The following is a 20,037-nucleotide window of genomic DNA, read 5'->3' on the forward strand; positions in this document are numbered from 1 at the left end:
CGGGCAGAGCCCGATGGGTTTGGACGGCCCTTCGAGGAGAGGACGGAGCCTCCCTCTGCTCTGTTCTCTTGGCTCAGTCCGGCTCTGTTAGGGCCAGTTCCTAACTAGAGGATTATCCAAACGGGAGGATTATCTAAAAGTACATCAGCTGCTGGTACAGGAAGGTAACTAACGCTCTGCTTTGGCGAGGGCTGTCAGAGAAGTTGCAGTACTACTTCTGTCTATTCACACCTTTGCGGCATGTGCAGTGTTTGGAGTAAACCTTACAGTCAGAAGCAATAGTAATTTCCCAGTGTCTTACCTTCATTTGCAGAAATGCATTTTAATAATACGGGGATGATTTGTTTCACAAATTACCCAAATCTGGGAAAGGCAAAGTTGAGAATGACACTGTGACTCATGCTATTTTGAAAAAGACTTAGCTGTTTGCACTGTGATGTGTCAATAGCACATTGAGCTATTAGCACTGGGCCCTCACACATGCACATAAAGATCCCTTTCACACTGTGTTTTTCCTGGTGCTATGTTTGTCCAACCTCTGGGGCCTTTTGTGAAGCACTGTATGAGATGCTGGGGACAAGAAGGGTGCTGCATAAAGCCTAAACTTATGCTAAGTCCTGTTTTTTTAGAAAATCCTTTCCTAATGAAGAGATAAACTTTGCTGAAATACAAAGCTCACGTTCAGAGAGAGAAGTGACGCGGGTTCAAATAGATTCAGTAGCTGGAGAAAACTTTCGCCTAGAGAAATCGCGTCTGAGTAGATGTCGTGAGTGGACTCTTGTGTCGCTCGTCAGGCTGCTGTCCATCGGAGCCGCTGGATGCTGAAGTTTGGCAGGCGGGGCGCGCTGTCCGCCCCGTGTCCAGCTGGCCGCGGAGTGGCGGTGCCGGCGGGGCGCGCACGGCCCGGCCCCGCGCATGCGCCCCGCGCGGGGCTCGCGGCGTGCGGCTTTGTTCGGCGCGGGTGGAGGAGCACACGGGGGCATGAATTAAAGATGAAATGTCAGCCCGAACTTTGAGAGCTGCTAAGGACTCCGAGAGCTCTAAATGCATAGTGAATGTCCGCTGTTGGCCGATATGCCGGCTAATTTTGGAAACTTGCGGCACTTACTGGCAGCCAGCATGTTTACTGTAAATTTCACTTGTTCCGTGACTTTCCTGTGTTATGCACGGCATGGATTTATTCAGGCTCAGGTGCAGGTTACTCTGTAGACTCTTTCTAAATTTTTTTTTGTACGTCCAAAATTTTTAATATTTTCTGAAAATCGGCAGTTTCTTGTGTCCATTAACTTGGTGCTAGTGCACAGTTATATATAACCTTTTGACTGTATTTCCCATCGTTGTACAATGAGAACAGAGCATGCATTCAGAAAAAGTCAAAAGCAACTAACTTTTGACCTATTCAGGAACACATTTTAGTCTCTGTACTCCTGAACATAATTTTGGCAAGTACCTTGTGGGCCAGGCTTCTAGTCTGCAGCAGAAAACATTTTAATTAACACAGAACAGCTCATGGTGCTTGTGTCTTATAATAGATATCTTTGTATGCAAAGGCCTCATCCGGAGCAGGCTGACACACGCGGAATTGTGTTGCTGTTGCTGTGAGCTCTTCATTGGCTTAGCTGGGAAAACAGCGACGTGCTGTACAGGTGTTTCAAGGACAGAAGAAGCATTTGTGAATGAGTTCCTAGAAAGGATGGTCTTAACTGTGTTAATCTAATCTCATTTTCTGCATTGCTTATAATCTGTAGCTATAGGAATAATTGTAAGTTTGGGGGTTTTTTTAATTATTCTGATAAAAAGAGGGCATCTATTTTGAAATCTTGCCTCCCTGCCTTGCTTTCCTTGTCTTCTGTCCTTTTCCCTGTGTTTCTAAGGAAAATAAATGATTGTTCTGTTAGGTACTGAGATGACCAGAAGGCACCAAAAAAACCGGCTGAAATGTTTACTCTGCTGAAGTAAATGGGAGAACTGTTATTGATTTCACTAGGGACAGTATTTCACCTCAAGTCTTTCTGAAACTCATTTGAGTATCCTGCCCACTCATCCATGCCCGCTTCATTGTTAGGAGCTGAATCCATATTCTCCTTGTGACAGTGACATTGCCTGAGACAACTGCCGGGAAGCAGCGTGATGGCAAGAGTAAACAGACTGCATGGTTGTATATATGTGCAAAAGCAGAATTATTTATGTGAAAATATTCTCCAGATCATTAAGACATAGAGTTGATGGTGTATGGCCTGCATATGGAAAATTGTATCTTGCATCATAGTGTCTAAAAATATCAAATATAAAGCCTTTTTGTGAAAATTCATTGCACCCTGTGAGACAATGCTGCCTTCCACCTGTGTGCTTTAAACAGGAGTTCCCAGGACTGTAGGGTTTTTTTCCTTCAGTGGGTACAACACTGGCAGGAATGTGGCATACTGACCCGTGAACCCCCAGACAGGACTTGGGATCTCAGGGTGCCCGGTGAGGAAGGGTCAGAGGTGGGAAGGGAGCTGCATCCTGAGTCCTGGGTTTGGAACCAGGCATGCTAAGGAGCTGTCCTGGCCCTGACCTGCAGGTACCTTCCATCCCAACTGCTTTGTAAGTGCAGTGTCGTGCTTTTCAAATTGTTGGTCAATACTGGATAGGAAGACCTAAGGGTAAGGGATGTCGTCTCAGGGTTTTTTTGGAGGAGAGTTAGTGTTGAGTACATGACAGGCTTTTGAAAACGGACTGATGTACATAAGCATGCCTGCCATCGTTGGTAGTGCAGCAGTTTCTAGAAGATTCATTGGGATTACTTTTGTTGAGATGGTGGCAACATGGCATGCACATGCAGAGGGCAGAAGAGGAAATACAGACACAGAAGTGCAGTGGTTTCTCCAAGGTTGCACAGTTGGTCACTGACATAATCAGGGCCACAACCACAGTATTCTGAGATTCAGTCCAGTGGTTTATGCTGAATCCCATTTACTCTAATAGGATTACTTACATGTTTAAAGTAAAGCATGTGCTTAAGTGCTTTGCTGGATCAGGGCCATATTTGATAAGTTTTCCGTCCTGATTGAGAGTACATAACTTGACCCTGCATGTGTCTGGCAGGTGGTGGTTCGGGATAACAGTGATCCACTTCTGCTTCATGGAATTGCACAAGTGAAATCATGGTTTGCCTGCTTCTAGAAGAATCCTGCTGCAGTATACTAAAAAAAAAATATTCACCAAAAAGGAGCTATAAAAATTACAGAAAGTTGAAAGAGACCAGCTGTTGTAAAACATTCTGCTTCTGTTTTGAGCCCTTTTATGGTTCTGCAGATGGAGAATGATTTTGGACATTCACTACAGTTGAGTAGCTTTTTCTAAACAAACTTTTTCACTTATTGAGTAAATTATATGTCTTGTACTAAAAATATTTAGGGAACTAGTATTCATCCTGGCATGTACTTTTTTTTTTTTTTTTTTTTTTTTTTAAAGAACTGTAATTCTTGTAATGCCATTTGGGAAAAGTGAAAACTCCAAAACCTAAATACATACAGCTCACTGCTTGAGTTATCATATTAAGCTCCAGAATCCTTACTTCATTATTTATCTGCCTACATTTTATAATGTTTATCTCTACTACACAGATTGTCCTTGAAGGATACAAATTTCAAACATACATACCTTAATTTAGGCACTACCATACATATGAGATTGTCAGAGCTTGATGTTTTTGGCTGAAATATTTCTCATTTTACAAAGGAAGCTCAGGAAGTTTATCTTGTTCTTCCAGAGGCAAAGCAAAGACAGCAGTAGTTTAGTAGCAGCTAAACTGGGGCTCTAAGTCATTCCTATTAGTGTGTGTTGTTAGGAAAAAGTGGATTACAGTTATGCAAATGACTTAAAACTACTCTTCTTGCAAATTTAGTGTGGCTCTATATGCATAGGTTTTCCTCTCCTACAGCAGATGGTGAGAGACAATGGGTGCATGTATGTGGCTAAGATAGAAAGCTCCATGCTCACTCATCAGCTGCCCTGCAAATATGCTTGTTTACATCTGGGCTCTGCTCTGGTGCAGACGGGGCAGTCTCAGCTGCTGTGTGCTGTGGCCATGTGTGTATCCACAGCCTGACCATGACAGAGGTGGTCCCAGCTGATGGGAAAGGGCCACAAAGCACCAGGGAGCTCCTGGAAAGTAAAGATGTGTAGCAGAGACACAAATATAGGTCTTGCTGGAGACAATTTAGGCAGGGGATTGTGCACTTCCTTTTGCAATACCAACTCAGTAAATCACATTTTATCCTCAGTATTTTCCACTGATCTTCTGGCACATGTGGCACGTGTGCTGAACTGCTTCTTTCCCAGAACAGGCAGCCCCTGCCTTGGATATCTTAAAACCTCAGGACTATGAAGGCAACTACTGCTAGGGAGCAAAAAAGTTCCCAAAATATTTGGCTGTCCAATCCAGGACTAAAATTGTTGGATATATGGTTCCTAGTCCCTGGAAGAGGAACTGAGTATGTCCACCAGAATGAAAATTACAATTTGTATCATCACCCCACCTTGCATTATGCTATTTTCCAGGCATAGTCATCCCTGAGGTTTTCTGAGGTAGATGAAGAGCTGGCTGTGAAAGGAAACCCTTGTATGCCACAGGCAGCAACTCTGCAAGAACCTGTGGTGCTCAGAATGAGCACCTGTAATGCTGATACTGATTGGACTGTGCAGTGTACAATTTTTCTGTTGTTCAGATAATGCAGCTCCTATACTGATTGTACCATTTGTTGGTTGAGAGTTGGTTGTATACAAAATATAGTTAGTAGAAGTTAAATGTTGGAAATACTTTTTAGATGTTTTCATTACAGTGGATTACAACCATATTAGTAAGATGCTTGTAATAATGTGCAGTAACATATGAAGAGTTTGAATTGAATGCTTAGAGATTTTAGAGGTCATGCAGGAGGTATGTGTGGAAATAACTAGTGGGTGGGGTTTTAAAAATAGTTACATTTTGTAGCAATCACAACCCTGGGGTATGTACGCCAGGGACGTGGAGACCCACTTTACACCTCCTGCTCTGGAGTGAGGAAACATTGACCAAATCCACTGGGGTGACAAGGACCTCATTCCCATAGTATCACCCATAGTACACCATATTGTACTTCACAGAGAGGTGCCCAATCCAGCCTAACCTTATAATGAATTATCACAAATTTATAATAAAATCTAAAATAGAAGCACAGGAAATAACAGCCTGTATTCTTTGGCAGATACTTGAGAGGAGTCTCTCAGTTGTGTGATTCATTTGTTGCAGTTTTGTGCAGTGTCTGACAAAGCAAGGCCAGTCAAACTGTGACCTGTGGTTTGTGCTGAAGCTTTTATTAAATTTACAGTTAATACGTGCCTATATATTTGTTGAATTCTGATACTCCCTAAAAACCTAAGTAATGCTATTGAATGATGATGATCAAATTTAAGAGGAGAAGAATTTGTACAGGACTAATCCTGCCTTTTTATCTGTAATCACATTTCTACTGCCGTAAAATTAAGTACTGTTATACAGACCTAATGGCAGGGTTGAATTTTCAAATACTTCACACTCTTATCTGATAGCTGTGGTCTGTACTGTTACCTGTCTGTGTGATGTATTTATAGAGTGCCAGTCACCATAGTATCTTCGCGATGATTGCTACCAAAATTGAGAACTCTGAGGTGAAAATCTAATCAGGACTTTAGATAACAATGTCACACAAGAGCCTTATGGTCTTTGCCTCTGTGCTCTGTTGAGATGAAGACTTTGATGAGATCATGCTTGCTGCCACGTTATTCATTATTTATTTTCGTAACAAGATTTCTATTTAATATCTTTTCCACTGCATGTTACCATGTGTCAGAACAATCCAAATCCTGTTTTGAATGTATTCTCTCTGTTTATACCTGAAACAATGAATTGTTTCACAGGCATTACAGGGCAGCTGAAATACTAAAACTAAAAGGGGAGACTGTCATTACACAGCTGCTTCTGCCACAGGTACCTTGAATATCCAAACAGATGTTTTCATGGACTTCTTCTTTCACTTCATGGTAACGGGCAGATTAGCTGAAAATACTATCTTCATTACATTAAAAATAACTGAGTCTTATGAGCAGAGTGCTGGAAATATGATTGACCAGTGCTGCAGACTGAATTGTGTTGGCAAAGGTGTGCTACTGGAACTAGACAATGTTAGTTGATAATTGAAAATGAAAACTGTTTTAAGCAAACAGTTCATCTAGTTTTCAGTTTGTTTGTATAGTTCATGTTCCAGCTCTTGGCATCAGTATTTGCTGTTTACTCCTGCACGACCAGTTTGCCCAGCACCCACATTTTGTTGAAAAGCTCCATATCAAGAGGAAAAAGAAAAGCAATCCATTCTCAAAAACTGGAAGTTGAAAGTAACTCTTGTATTGAAGTGTTTTTTACAGTCACAGAAGACTCATTCAATGTGGGCATCTTGCACTTATATGTGCATTAGATCAGGCCTGACCTTGGTATTTCATGGGAGAAATTTTTATCAATTCAATGTTTTATTTTCACTGTTTTAAAGTAATAGCCCTTCTTACTGTCTAGGTCACTACAGCCATATATTATCATTCCTGGCCAAAAGCTTATGAGAGCCAAGACTAACATGGAAAAAAGTGGGTTGTGACATAGGTTTAAAAAAAGGGTGTGTTGGGGTGAAATGCCAGGATCTGAACTGGCAACCTCTGCAATAAGGGATCAGAGGTCTCAACTACTGGCTGGGGTGAGAGCTGCAGAGGCAGCAGCACAGCAATCTCTTCTCTTTCTATATCAGCTTTACCAAGTATGTAATTGATGGTTATGTTAAATCATTATGTTAAAGCAGAACATTTCTCAGACAGATACATTTTCATTTGGATTTTCCTTCCCTACATGGAATATTCTGAAGAGTTCTGATCAACTGGGCAACCTAACAAAAGGTTGCAGACACATAAAATTACCAGTATGGTAGGATTTGTGGAAAATGAAGTCTATGTGCAGATGATTTTGGTCACTTGAGGTGAGGTGTCTTCATCTCTCCATTACGTTTCCTTAAGAAGTTTTGTCAAGAGAAACTCTGCTGTGTTTGGCATTCTAAGTGGTCATAGTTTATATTGTAATTCTCTAAACAGTTAGTTTGAGAGAAATTAGATAGGGGCCGACAATCTAAATCGTTTTAGACATCCAAATTAATAAGGAGCATTTTTTTGGTTTGTTTTGGGATGGGGCTTTGTTTGTTTTTATTGTCATTGTGGGTTTTTTGTGGTTTTTTGCAAGGAAACAACATGAGCTTTATGAATCATCCTTTCTATCCCAATGGGAGAACTCCTGTATTCAAAGTCACTGAATTATATAGAAGTTTGTAGGTTCAGGACACATTTAAACACCTCAATATTGATTACCTGTCTAATTTTGATATGAAAATGGTGTTAAAACCATGCAGAAATCAATTGCTGAATGTTGGAGTAGCTTATTTTCAGAGCAGATCATATTTATCTGCTGTTCTTTTTATGCTACTCCCTTTATGGTTGTAAGGCTTATACAAATAGCTGAATTTTTGAATGGTTTGGGATACTGTATTTCAGTATTTGTTATTAATAAATTTGTTATTAATAAAATTCTTTTGTTAAACTGTACTTTTATCAGTAAACTGTTTACCTGGTAAAGGATTAGCAGTCCACTATTTACTTTCTTTAAATAAAGAAGAATTTTATTAGGCATGGAAAAATAATCATTTCGTTTGCTTTAGTAGGTTAATGCTCTTACTTTTGTGGGTTCCTGATAAGCATGTGGCTGAAATGATGATGATAATAGGTGGCCATGTAAATATGGGGTTATTGTGCTATTGATCTGTTGTAGCAAAAAACTTGGTATTTGTGGTTTCCTACCACAACCCAACAGGTTCTTTTTTCTCCTGTTGTTTTGCTTGATACAGTCTGAAATATGTAGTATATTTTTCATTTAAAAAAAGCTTATTCTCTACGTGTGGTAAAACAAACAGAATTTTACGATGCATTCTCTGATCTTTTTCACAGCAGAACTGCAAGTAACAAGAAGACTGGTCTCAAAACTAAACTGGACAAACCACAGATGTAAATACACTGTGAGATGCAAACACAAGAGCTTGGTATAGATTTGCACTACAAAGCAATTGTGAGAGTAAATAGTATGTTTATGCCTGTGTGACTTTCTGCTTCTTGTTTTATGAGAGTGTCCAATAGCTGTAGTTCAAGTGATAAGACGAAGTAATTTGTAACAATTTATTTTGTCCTGCCAAAGAATTTGCAATTTCAGGATATTATTAAATAAAAGGATTTAACAGATGCTTCTGCTGTCCTTTCCTTCTGACATTTTTAAAACCTACTTAGAGCTATCTTTATGCTCCCGTGGTGGTGCAGCTGAGACCCAAGGAGAGCATGTGGAGTGGTAAATCAGATGTTATGTCACACAGGGCAGCCAGGCTTCTGAAACAGTGGCTTGCATCACTGGGTCCATGATAGAGATCTACCTGACAGAGCAGAAGTGCCTTTGTTTCATTCTCATACCTTCATCTAAGCTGGGGTCTTGGATGATGCTTGTAACGTGCATTGGGTGTTGTGTGGCTTCTTGTAATTGTTGTTCCAAGGATGTGACAAGCCATCCATGTGTGCAGTCTCGGTTTTCAGGGTTGTCTCACCTGGGTCTGTTTCCAGCACTCTCTGACTCAGCTGTCCCAGTGCACTGCTGGCTCCAGTGCAGTGGTTCAGTGCCCCCTGCTTGCCCAGTCCTGCCTTATGGAGATGATATGTTCTGAGATCTTCTCTTTGTGGAATCAGCTTTGTGGGTGCCTTTGCTGTGAGAGTACTCTTGGAGTGTCCTCTGTGTCAGCACATTCCTTGGGTGGCTTTCTCATGTCCCCGTGGCTCTGCTGCCTGCTCTGGCTTGGGCTCGCTGGCTGATGGCACATACTAAAAATCTGACATTCTTGGAGCCACCCACAACTGGGACAGAATCTCAGCGTATGTGCAACTCTGACTGAATTAGGTGAAAGACAGGCAGTGTAATCTAGGGCTAAATATGACTCAGAGCGATTAATCAGAGATCATATGAAAGGAAAATATGTTCATTAAATACCTACTCAAGCAGGCAAACAAACAGCACATCAGTGTTGTGCGTACGCAGATGTGCGGTATGTCCAGTGTGCAGTTTAGAGATCAATTTTGCTCTTCTACCTGTAATTCTTCACAAAAAACAGCTATAGAATGGTAGTGTGAGCTTCTGTGTTTATTTTGCCTCAATCTGCAGCTATAGCTTGCCCAGTTTAAGTAGCAAACTGTTTTTCTAAATTTAGTTGGCAAACAACTTGTGATAGGATAGCAGCCTTTTTCTGTCTTCTCTGCTAGAAAGTGTTTGAGTAGGGATGGTGAAGATTGGCTTTGACTTCTATCAGCACAAATATATTGCTGGTGATAACATATCATAGGAGTATGCTGCCTATCTCCCTTTTTCTTGTCTAGTAAATAGCAATTTTTCAAGGAAGGTCTCAGAATCTGCCCTTCTGTTAATAGTCTGGTAGAGAGTTTACATACCAGAAAAGAATCCTGATTCTTCACTTGATAACATATTAAAGGGCTTGGTTTGTTGGTTTTTTTGTTTTTTTCTTTTTTTTTTGAGGTTTGTGTTGGGTTTTGTAAAGAAAATTGGCAGCTATTACTTGTAATACATGTAACTAATAAATGTGAAATCGAAAACGTGACTCTTGGACAGTCACACATTTTTAAAGCTCAGACAATGTGTATTGGTCTGCACCAGTTCTAACAAGGTTCCACTGCTTGGAAAATGTGGGGAGGGGCACTTTGCTCCTGCGCAGAATACCTACATTAGATACAAACATCATCTCTGGAGATCATGGGGCTCCTTATAATTGCTTGTAACTTTAGGATTGCTAATTAACTGAGTTCTGTTATCGCGCACCCTGCATCATATTCTGTGTTATTTTGTGTGTTTATGGAGAATTATTTCTAAATAGAAGTTTTTAAGGTTATTCCATCATGAAGCATAAGTGAGAGACAGTGATAAAGAGCTTGATTCATTATGACTAACTGCAGGTGAACACTTGTTATGCTTCATTTTGAGTGTTTCTGTGACTCAAAAAGGACTCCATTAAAATACCATGACGTCAATGGAGTATTTTAAATGCATATGAAAGAATAAAGTCTAGAAATCATAACAGTATAAGTATCTATCCATATAATTTTAGACTAAATAAAGCATTTGTAGATGTTCTGAGTTTCATGTATTCTCTGCATGGGTGAGACCTGATATCAAGGATACATTTTGCTTTCCACTCCCCCAGATGTAACCCTTTTTATTTAAAATAAATGTGAAAGTAAAAGAAGAAATACTATCCATGGAAGAAAGTTATTCTGGACCTTCAGACTCATGAAATCAGATTGATACTTTGCAGCTACAGCGAGTACAACCAATCTGACACAGAATTTTGACAGAGAAATCTTTGATCTTCTACTTCTTTTCAATAATATTTTTTTCCAATTTTTCTTATTTTGCTCGTTGTTAGAATTTTGCTTCATCTTCCCCACTTCTGTGGTAGGAAGCAGTCTTTGCAATCTCTGTTGCCAAAGGAAATGGCCATTTGTTGATTTAACAGGATAGAGAAATGGATGTGAAACACCTTGAGGAGGAAGAGGGAATGGTGGCTTGGTAACGCTGATAAATATTTACAATTTGAAGATCAAGTGTTTTCAGTCTCTCTAATTTCCTAAACTTCTTTCTTTTGGTGGCAAGAAGCAGGGGTAGAAGGGGGTGAAAATACATGGTTTTCCCATTAAAAAATTTTCCCCTACATTTTAAAGAACTGATATTTGGTTCTCATTTGATCCAAAGAAAGAGACAGGTTCATCTTTACTTCTCCATTTGGTTTGTTTATGGCACCCAAGCAAGGGAGCTGCTATCTGCAGCCTTTTTTCCCAAAACTCTAGTAGCCAGGGATCTTTGAATGGAGAAATAAGAAATAAGATTTTAGATGATGAATCTCAGTATGTATGCTAGAGCAAGGCCAGTTGCTTATTGATCCTAGCTACTGAAGTTTTCCCTGTGAAGCTGATTTATGTTTATCTTAAAAAAATAATCAATCAATGAGACAAACAAACTGAACTTCATGTAAGAACTGACTTAAAACACATTCAGCTTTTTCTTTCTCATCCTTGCTTTGTAAGAAAATCTTCTGTGGACTCAAAAGGAAAGGGTGCAATCCTGCTCTCGCACATAGGAATACACTCTCTTTGAACAAGAGACTTATATCTGCTTTTGAATTGAGCTTCATACACTTGCTGGGAAAAATTCAGCTCAGAGGGTGTATTTTGAAATAGTAGTTTCTTGGGCACTGAACCATTCATTTCCGAAAAGGATAGAGCCAGTTCTTTGTACCTGCTGACAAGACAAAGGAATCAGTGCTGCTGCTGCTAAGTTATGTGAGGACAGGCTGTAGTGTTGGCAAGTGTTGACTCTGGCTGGTGGAAAACCCAGTTCTGCTGGGCCTCTCGTCCTTACCAGAAGCAACACATTGGCCTCACTGGTTTTGTCTGTACTTTTACTATATAAATGAATGATTATTATGTTCTCTCTGGCTTAGATACCAAACAAAAATGAAGGAAAATGCTGCATTCAGCTGAGAATGTGTAGATAATCTTCATGTCTGAAGTGTGAAAGAACTGGCACAGAAAATTGTAGGTCTGGCAGAAAAGTTTGGGGTTTCTGTTATAAGTACCTTATATTGGAGAATTAATTTTTCTCAAGAAAAGAAGACATAAGAGACCTGAAGTATCTATGGCCTAACAGTAATAATGGATAGAGCAGGGTGAGAAAGAAAACAGTGTTGTTCCAAGCGTGGTTGTACAAACACTGGCCATGAGCTTAGATTGAGAATGAGAAGAAAGCCTTTCTCTCCAGAGGGCTGAGCTGCTGAGGCAGCCTTCGCATAGGGAAGGAGCAGGAGCCACTTTTAAGGCTCAGAGTTGAGGCTAAATGTCATGTGGTTGGGTGAAATGCAGGCCATGGGGTTGGCTGTACTTTTAATCTCGTTAAATATTGTTCTTTTAGGTTTCATCTTTACATTCGTAAATACGTGATATTGAATTTGTATTTTGCACTCTGTGAGTCTTAGAGTGAGTCTGTGAGACTCTGGACAAGGCAGCTACAGATGTGATGGTTACTTACACACTTAATAACAATTTGGAGTATTGCATAACAGCTAGTAAAAAAAATTCATGTCCAAAGTCTAATTTTATAATGGAAAACAACTAGAAATGAGATTTATAGATGGTGGGTAGCTATCTAGTATCTCTTAGTGGATGTGGAGAGTCTGTTCAGTTCTTCCTTCAGAAGTGGTGAGCTTTTCATTGGTGGTGGGGAGGATGAAAGGAAAGGCCTTTATGCATCTGAAAGAGGTGGTGGAACAATCCACATCTGGAACCTTGACAGTCTCTAGAAGTGTGGTATTAAATCGTTAGATGGTTTGTCTTGATGTGGGAGTTTTGCAAGTGCACATCCAGGAATCCTCTCTTTCCTCACCTCCATGCTCTGCTAACTGGTAACTACCAGATATGATTTTGAGAACACAGCATTCCCAGGAAATATGCTTTGTATTTTATCCTGTGGTGTTCATTTGTATATATTTTTAGTTCAGTGTAAAAAAAAAAAAAAACAGCATAATAACTTACCTACTCTTTAAGGGAAATTTCTACTGTCCTCTATGACCATCATTATTATTAACATCACAGCTTTCTAATTGATGTAATGATTTTTTTTTCATGTATTTCCTTTTCCAGGCCTGTTATATGATAGAAAAATGTAGGTGGTATGTTTTTTCATCTTAAACAAAGATTATCTGTTGGCTTCTTGAAATGGTCCTCTGGTTGGAGTATATAAAATTGAAACTTCATCCAAGTAGTTTTCTTTGAAATAAGGGTAAAACTGCAGAAGTTGTATGTCAGCAAACAGTATCTTGAGAATTCTTCAACTGGAGTGGAATCAGTTTAGTTATTGTTTGCCTCAGAGATGGCCCAAGTGTGTGGCACAAAGACCTGGTAGATCACAGATCTCTTTGAAAGGCTCTCATTCATAGCACTGGATGTGGCACGCTGATGTTTTTGGAAGTGTTCATTTGGCTGAACTGGTTTTGGGTTTCAGACTCAAGAAATCTTTAAATTAATCTCAGAAGTTCAGAAAAATTTTAACAATAGTAAATATCTGCTAGTTCTGAGGTTTTAAGAATTAGATGGCTCCTTCTGAGCACTGGTAGCATCATGTTTAGTTATCTGATTATTTGTATTTGCAGCATGATTTTGTGGGAATTAGTGAGCTCTGAAATGTACTGTGAAGATCTGCTTCTTGATTATAAGACAGTTTAATTGCAAAAATCTTATTGCCAAATTTCATTGATGCTATTTCTTAATATGTCCCAGGACAGGTATATTAATTTTGTGCTGTTAAAGTGTGATTGAAAACCAGTACAGAATTTTTTTCAAGAAGATTCTAGCTTTGTCTTTTTTTGAAGAGTGGGTTGAAATAGTTAAACTTTGAAGCAGGTGACTATAGCTGATTAAAAGTTTTCTTCAAAACCTCGGTTGTCCAAAATATTTATTCTTCCTGTTTTGGCTGGTAAGTACTAACAATGGGATTTTTTTTCTGCTTGTGCATCAGAATGGCAATGAACTATTTCATCTGGATGAAAAAAAAATTTAAAAACACCATTATTTTTCTTGTTAAGTGGACTTTAGAGAAGGGAATGCATGAGGATTTTGTAGCATCCCAGACCCCTGAAACTCCATTACAATGCGTTTATACTTGGCTTAATGTATCAATCACTGTTTATGGTGCACTGATTTGGGAGGTATGGGCTGTGGTCTGACTGGCAGGGAGGGACATCCCTTGGCAAGAACCAATGGATCCTGGTGGATCCTGGTGGACTGAAACATAAAAACCTGGGGTGCGAGCTTGCACAATGGTCACTACCTGACACGCTTGCCCTGTGATCAGAGGCTCAGGGAGCAGGACTTGACCAGCCTGGGGAAGGGAAGACTTCAGGGGACTTGACAGCATCCCCAGTACCTGTGAGGAGATGGAGCCAGGCTCTGCACAAGGATTCAGTTGAAGGTTGAGAGGTAACAGGCACAAGCTGAAATGAGAGTTTCAGACTCTATGATGTAAAGAGAAAAAAAAAAAAATCATTTTGAGGATAACAGAGTATTGGAAGAGGTTGCCCAAAATCCTTGATAGTTTTAAAAACCTGACTGCAAGAAAAGCTCCAAGCAAGAAGTTCCTCAGTTTGGTGTAGCCTGTACTTTGAACAGAAGTTGGATTTAGAGATCTCCTGATGTTGCTTCCAACACGAATGACCCTAGGGTTGTACAAGGTGAATAGGCAACAAAGATCAATTTGATCCTGCTTGCTGTGTTGTAGAAAAACAGTTCTGGAAGAGTGGCATTGCCTCGGCCTTTGCCTGGCAGGCCCCTGCAGCAGGAGAATGAAGCACTTGTTTCACATCCAGGATAACCATCTCTGCTCTACTGGGGAGGAGTTTGCTCTCAGGTGCGAGCTCTCAGTGAGCTGGTCACTGTGACCTGTCTAGACCATGGTGATTTAATACAGCTGTCTGGATCCCTCTGCCTTTGTAGATGCATGTTAACTCATGACATCCTAAAACAAATGATTTTTGCTTACCTCCATGTAACCTTGCTGTAAGGGATTTCTAAAATGCAGCCCATCAGTTTGGTTTGGCAGTTGTTAGAGTGTAGAAAATAAGTGTGTAAAGACTTTATTTGAACCCCACTCTGGAATAGGTGTCACTGGTACCCATTAGCTTTTCATATATGTGACTTGGCTGTTGCTTCTATACTTAGGTTTTAGAGTTTCTTCTCTCCTTCTTCAGAATTCCATCCACATGATAATTCAGTTTTTATTCTCTATAGTACTCTTTAGAGAAATTCATCCAAAGGAAAATAGTTCAAACATCAGAATTTCCTAGAAGCCCTGTTGCTTTTGATACACAGAAAAACAAATCACAGTAGCAGCACAAATTTGGAGATTTAAAGTAGTTTTCCTAGAAAATAAAACTTTATTGTGCACAGCATTCTTAGATGAAGGTTTTTGAAGGAAGCTTTTAACTTTAGTAGATGTTGATTTACTGCATTCTACATTTCTTTATCTGCAGTTTGATGCCATTTGCTGGTTGCATGAACTGAGAAAAGTGCCCATGTGTGAGAGGAATGGGGAGTGTGGTGAACTTTAAAATCATATATTGGATAATTTGATACTTTTCAAAGGCCTAGTTCCAACCCAAATCTTTGTGGTATGTAATGGTACCCAAAATGTTCATGTATTGTAGGATGTTTTGGATTCTACATTTAAGACACTAGAAAAGGATCTGATTTTCAGAGGATGGATGTTACAGTTATGAAAATTAAGCCCTTTAAAATGTCACATGCCCAAACCCCTCCCCCAATCACCATCTGTGTTGTAATAAATTAAGCCTTGACTACTTAGTGCAGTCTGAGAATAGGAAGTGTGAGAATCATCATGGTAGTGATTCAGACCATTACTACAAGAGAGTGGCCTAATCAAATTGCTTTGTTGGGCAGGAAAGGACAGGACCTAAACACTAAAATGGAAAATAACTCATGATTGTCTTCCAAAACCCAAGATTTCACTGCTGTTAACACCTGCTCCAAACATTGAAAGAAGTAATAGGTTGAAAAGAAAGTATCACCACCTTTCTATCTTAGTACATTTCAAAGACACTTTTTAATTTGTATTAAAATACTTTATAATCACATCAATTTATTAATGAGAAGTAATTAGGTTTTCCAGTTTTAGAGACATTAGTCACAGAAGTCACATATCCCAGAGAATATGGACCAGGACTTCTTACATATGGCAAAAACATGGTGCTGCCTTTGTGGAAATGGTGCTTTCCCTGTCTTCTTTTGTATTAGTTAATAGAAACCCTCCTTGAAAGAAAAAGGATACTCATCAAAGAACGTTTTATGAAACAGAAAAAGAGAACTCATAAACCCTGTTGGATTCCAAGAGTTATTACATTTTACATCATATACAGTTTATTTTTCCAGATGCCACAGTTAAAAATAATGTATTTTTAATATTACTTGAAGGATTCTACAGATTCATAATAGCACGTGACATGTTAATATCCTCTGTGACATCCTACTGGTCATATCCAACTGTGATAAACAGTTGTATGTGCTATAAAAGTGACATCTATTATAACAATAAGGATAATGCTAAAGGATACAAAAAATCTCTTAAATTTGTAAAGACTGTTACAAATCTTGAATGTTAATTTGAAGAAAAAAGCACATGCTAATGCTAAGTTTATGCCTTCAGTTAATAGTCCTTTATTCCTTCAGGAAAAAAAAAATCAAGCAGCTATACTTTAAATGAATTTAATGAACTGCAAAGACTGACATTTTCACTATAAAAGTCACACTTCATTTAATGAAGTAGTTAAATATTGATGCTATATTAAAATACAGGCTGAATAAAAACGACAATATAGTTTTCAAAATAAGAATTTGAGCTGTGTTTTTTCTTGTTATATTGAAAATTTCATGAAGTGAGAAAAGGGAAATACAGCAGAATAGTTCCATAATAAACACAAGGCCCTTTGTTGAAATAACATTAAAGTTGAAATACCCAAACCTGTAAAAGTAGGGAAATCAAGTCACCATACTCTTAACTCAGCATCTTTGGGCTTAAACATTGAATGTTTAAATGAATAGAACTAACAGTATTTTCTAAAATTTTCAAAAATTCTTGGAAACAAAGACATATTGTAACCTGTGCTACAGGTGTCACAAAAAAGGCCCAGCCATGTGTTTACCCAGGATCAATAGTTATATCATGATATTGTTTGATCTTAATTCAAAGTAAGTGTGTTTTAAGTGCTATGATTTTGATGGCAATATTCTGGCACAACTCTGTTGCCTGTGTTGTGGCTTCCACATGTTTCAGTTGATACAGTTTGTATTTTTAACTTAATTTTTATACCTGCACTTTCACCATAACATTGACAGTGGATAAAGGAATGTTGCTGACAAACATGGCTGGGGTGTTTCCCAGCTCCAACACTTATATGACGGTAAGGGAAAAAGAAAACAAGAATGAATCTTACCATAGATGTGAATGGGACCAATGATTGAGTGATGGTATGATTGTCTTCACTTTGATGGATTGAATTATGTTGTAATGTACTTCATAAAGCTGTACCAATTCTGACATCAGGCTTCTGTGTACAGTAAAGCACTGCGGATGACATCTTTGGCTCATTGAAGTCAATGGCAAAACTCACATTAATTTCAGCCATCTGTAATTTCATTCTTAGTAGCTGACTTAAAAAACAATGGCAAATTGATTTAGTACATTTTTTTTCCCTTTGGGAAAGAGCTCTATTCCATGTAAAATGATTTGTCTTTTGACTTTCATGCTCTTACTCTGAAAATATGAATTTGAATTCAGGATAAATACAGTTTGATTTCCTTCCCATACCTATGAGCATGTAAACACCAAAACTGATAAAAGAAAGTGGAGCTATTTTGGAAGTGGTAGGTTGTATGTATAGTTATGTACACAATTGCTAATTGAAACTGATGATGAGGAAGGCAATTTTCCAGTGGATGACTGTTGAATTCTTTCTGTGATTAACAGCTATCAGGTGTGGTCTTTACATGTGTTAGTGAAAATCTGGTTTAGGTGTCTGGGGTTTTTTTTTCTGCTTACATGCAAACAGTTTTTTCTTTAAAACAAAAACAAAGAAAACATTGGAATCTGAAGAACTAGTTACATAATGAATTTGTTTTGGGAATACATGCTGTATTTGTATTTATGATAGTGATCTTCAAAATTCTTCATAAGATGCTAAATCAGCATCTGTTTGTACAGTTATGTGACCTGGTATTTTGGCACAGCAGGCTCTGAAACATGAGCTACCTAATAGAACATAAAATTTTGTAGGCTATTACATAAAATCAGCAAAATTTACGCAGAATTAATAGAGCATTGAAAATTTCTTCCTCCTCTAGACATCCTTCCAGAAAAAGGAGGGAAATGGATGTCAAATACATGTTTATGCTCTTCATTGTCCTGAAGTAGTTCAGATTCTGCAATAGCTGTGGCTCTTGGTGGCTGATCTGCTTCCTGCCTAAGGCAGTGATCCTAAGGAATAGAAAAGGGTAAAGCACAGCCCCAAAGAGGAGCCTTTGCTGACATGTTTAGGAATCTGTGTCTTGATGTAGGTAAGTCGTCAATTAAGAATTGTAAAAGGTACTTGAGAAGGTATTTCTATACTGCAGAAATTCAATAGTTATGTATTAGAATCATAACAGTAAAACTGTGGCAGTGCTGCTGTCTTTAACGGTTGTATGGGGAAAATGTTTTATTAAACACTAATTTCACTAGTTATTTAAGAAGTAGCTGGCTTTGCACACATTAATCTCTTTTTCTTTTTAATTCAAGGTTGATGGTCTAGGTCTTACACATTGTATTTATGAATAGGGCACTCAATAACTATGCAAAATATCTATTTCTCTCATGGGAATCTGTGCTTTGATATATCCTGATCCTTATTAAATTTAAACAGGATCAAATTTATACAGCTTTGGCAGAGATTTATTAAAATACACTGAGTGGACAGCTTGTGGGAGTGCAGTGTGCTGTAGTAACATATGCCTCTTACCAGAGAATAGTAATTATTGAGAATCAAATAAATCTGTAGGAGGTTAAGTATATATGGAAAAGATATCAATTGTAGTTTTCTACAAGCAGACACAAGTACTGTCTGAAGATTTGTTGCTGTATAAAGAAGTGAACCACCCTTATAAAACCCTAAATATTCAAAATGTCATTTACCAACAAAGCTAATGTTCATCCAGTCTTCAAGAAATGTTAATGACATTTGCTCAGTAGCATTAAATTCATTATTTAATGCTCTTCATCTGCATAAGCAGCTATTCACATTTATACCAAAGATTTATGAAAGGTAATTGAAAACTGCTTGTTACAAAATTCTGTAAATTTCTTTTTGTAATCAGAGTCATCATGTCCTTGGAAAGGAAAATACAGAATAATGGTTGCAGATTAAATAAAGACAAAATAAAGTTAAAATATATTATATCAGATCTTTCATTCATCCAGGGTTCAGCATTGGTTTGTTCAAGGTTAGATTTAAATTATTCTATGTGATAATTTTACTAGGCTGAGAATTGAAAAGTTGATAGGTGTGCCAGGAAGAGGAGTAACTTTTGGCATAACTTTGGGTCTGATAAAGCTCCTGTTGTTTTGTGATAAAATTCTTTGAAATTTCAAAGCTTGAGACATGTAAAAGTGGTGATTTTTCCCATTAAAATTGAAAAAAGACAAACCAACCAGCAGTGGGTACGTATGAGGGCAAAACCAAATACTCTATCCATCTTCACTGCTACTGTGAAAAAGATTCTTGTTTATGGTTAAAGACAGGAGAATTTGGTGGAATGCATTCTAGTCTGTGAGTCATGGGGATGTTGTGCACTGCTCTGAAAAACACAGCAGGCAGGGGGCTTGGGTCTTTCATGGTTTGGTTCTTCCAAACAAATTTCCTTTGGAAGGCCACAGAAAAGGTTTCTTTGATGCCCCCCTGGTTCCTTCAGTTACACGTGGAGTTTGCTACCTTGTTGTCCATCAGTCTTCTGTACTGATTAATTCAATCTAAAATAGGTTTGCTTTTGAAGGAGTAGTTGAAAATCTGTAGTTTTTGTACTTTAGTAATTTGTAATAAGCCATTTCCCTAATTTTTATGGGTTAGGGATGTTTGAAAGCCAGCAGTATCCAAGTAGACAGTTCTGGATGTGCATGGGTGTGATGCAGCACTAAAGTGACCTTCGGGCTCTGGGCTTTGCTAGCAACGGTTTAAGTGAATAGAACTTCATTTGGACTATTCTACTTCCATTTCTCCCTGTGGCATGAAAGATATGGAGTAATTTCAGCAG

At 38.5% G+C, this 20,037-nt stretch overlaps 1 protein-coding gene across 2 annotated transcripts in view; it reads left to right on the plus strand.

The window, feature by feature from the left end:
• The window catches only part of TOX3 (TOX high mobility group box family member 3), a 74,807-nt gene that overhangs the window by 756 nt on the left and 54,014 nt on the right, over positions 1-20,037 (plus strand). The window lies entirely within an intron of this gene.

Source organism: Corvus brachyrhynchos, unplaced genomic scaffold (genome assembly GCF_000691975.1).
Source record: "Corvus brachyrhynchos isolate BGI_N302 unplaced genomic scaffold, ASM69197v1 scaffold26, whole genome shotgun sequence".
Classification (NCBI taxonomy): Eukaryota; Metazoa; Chordata; class Aves; order Passeriformes; family Corvidae; genus Corvus; species Corvus brachyrhynchos.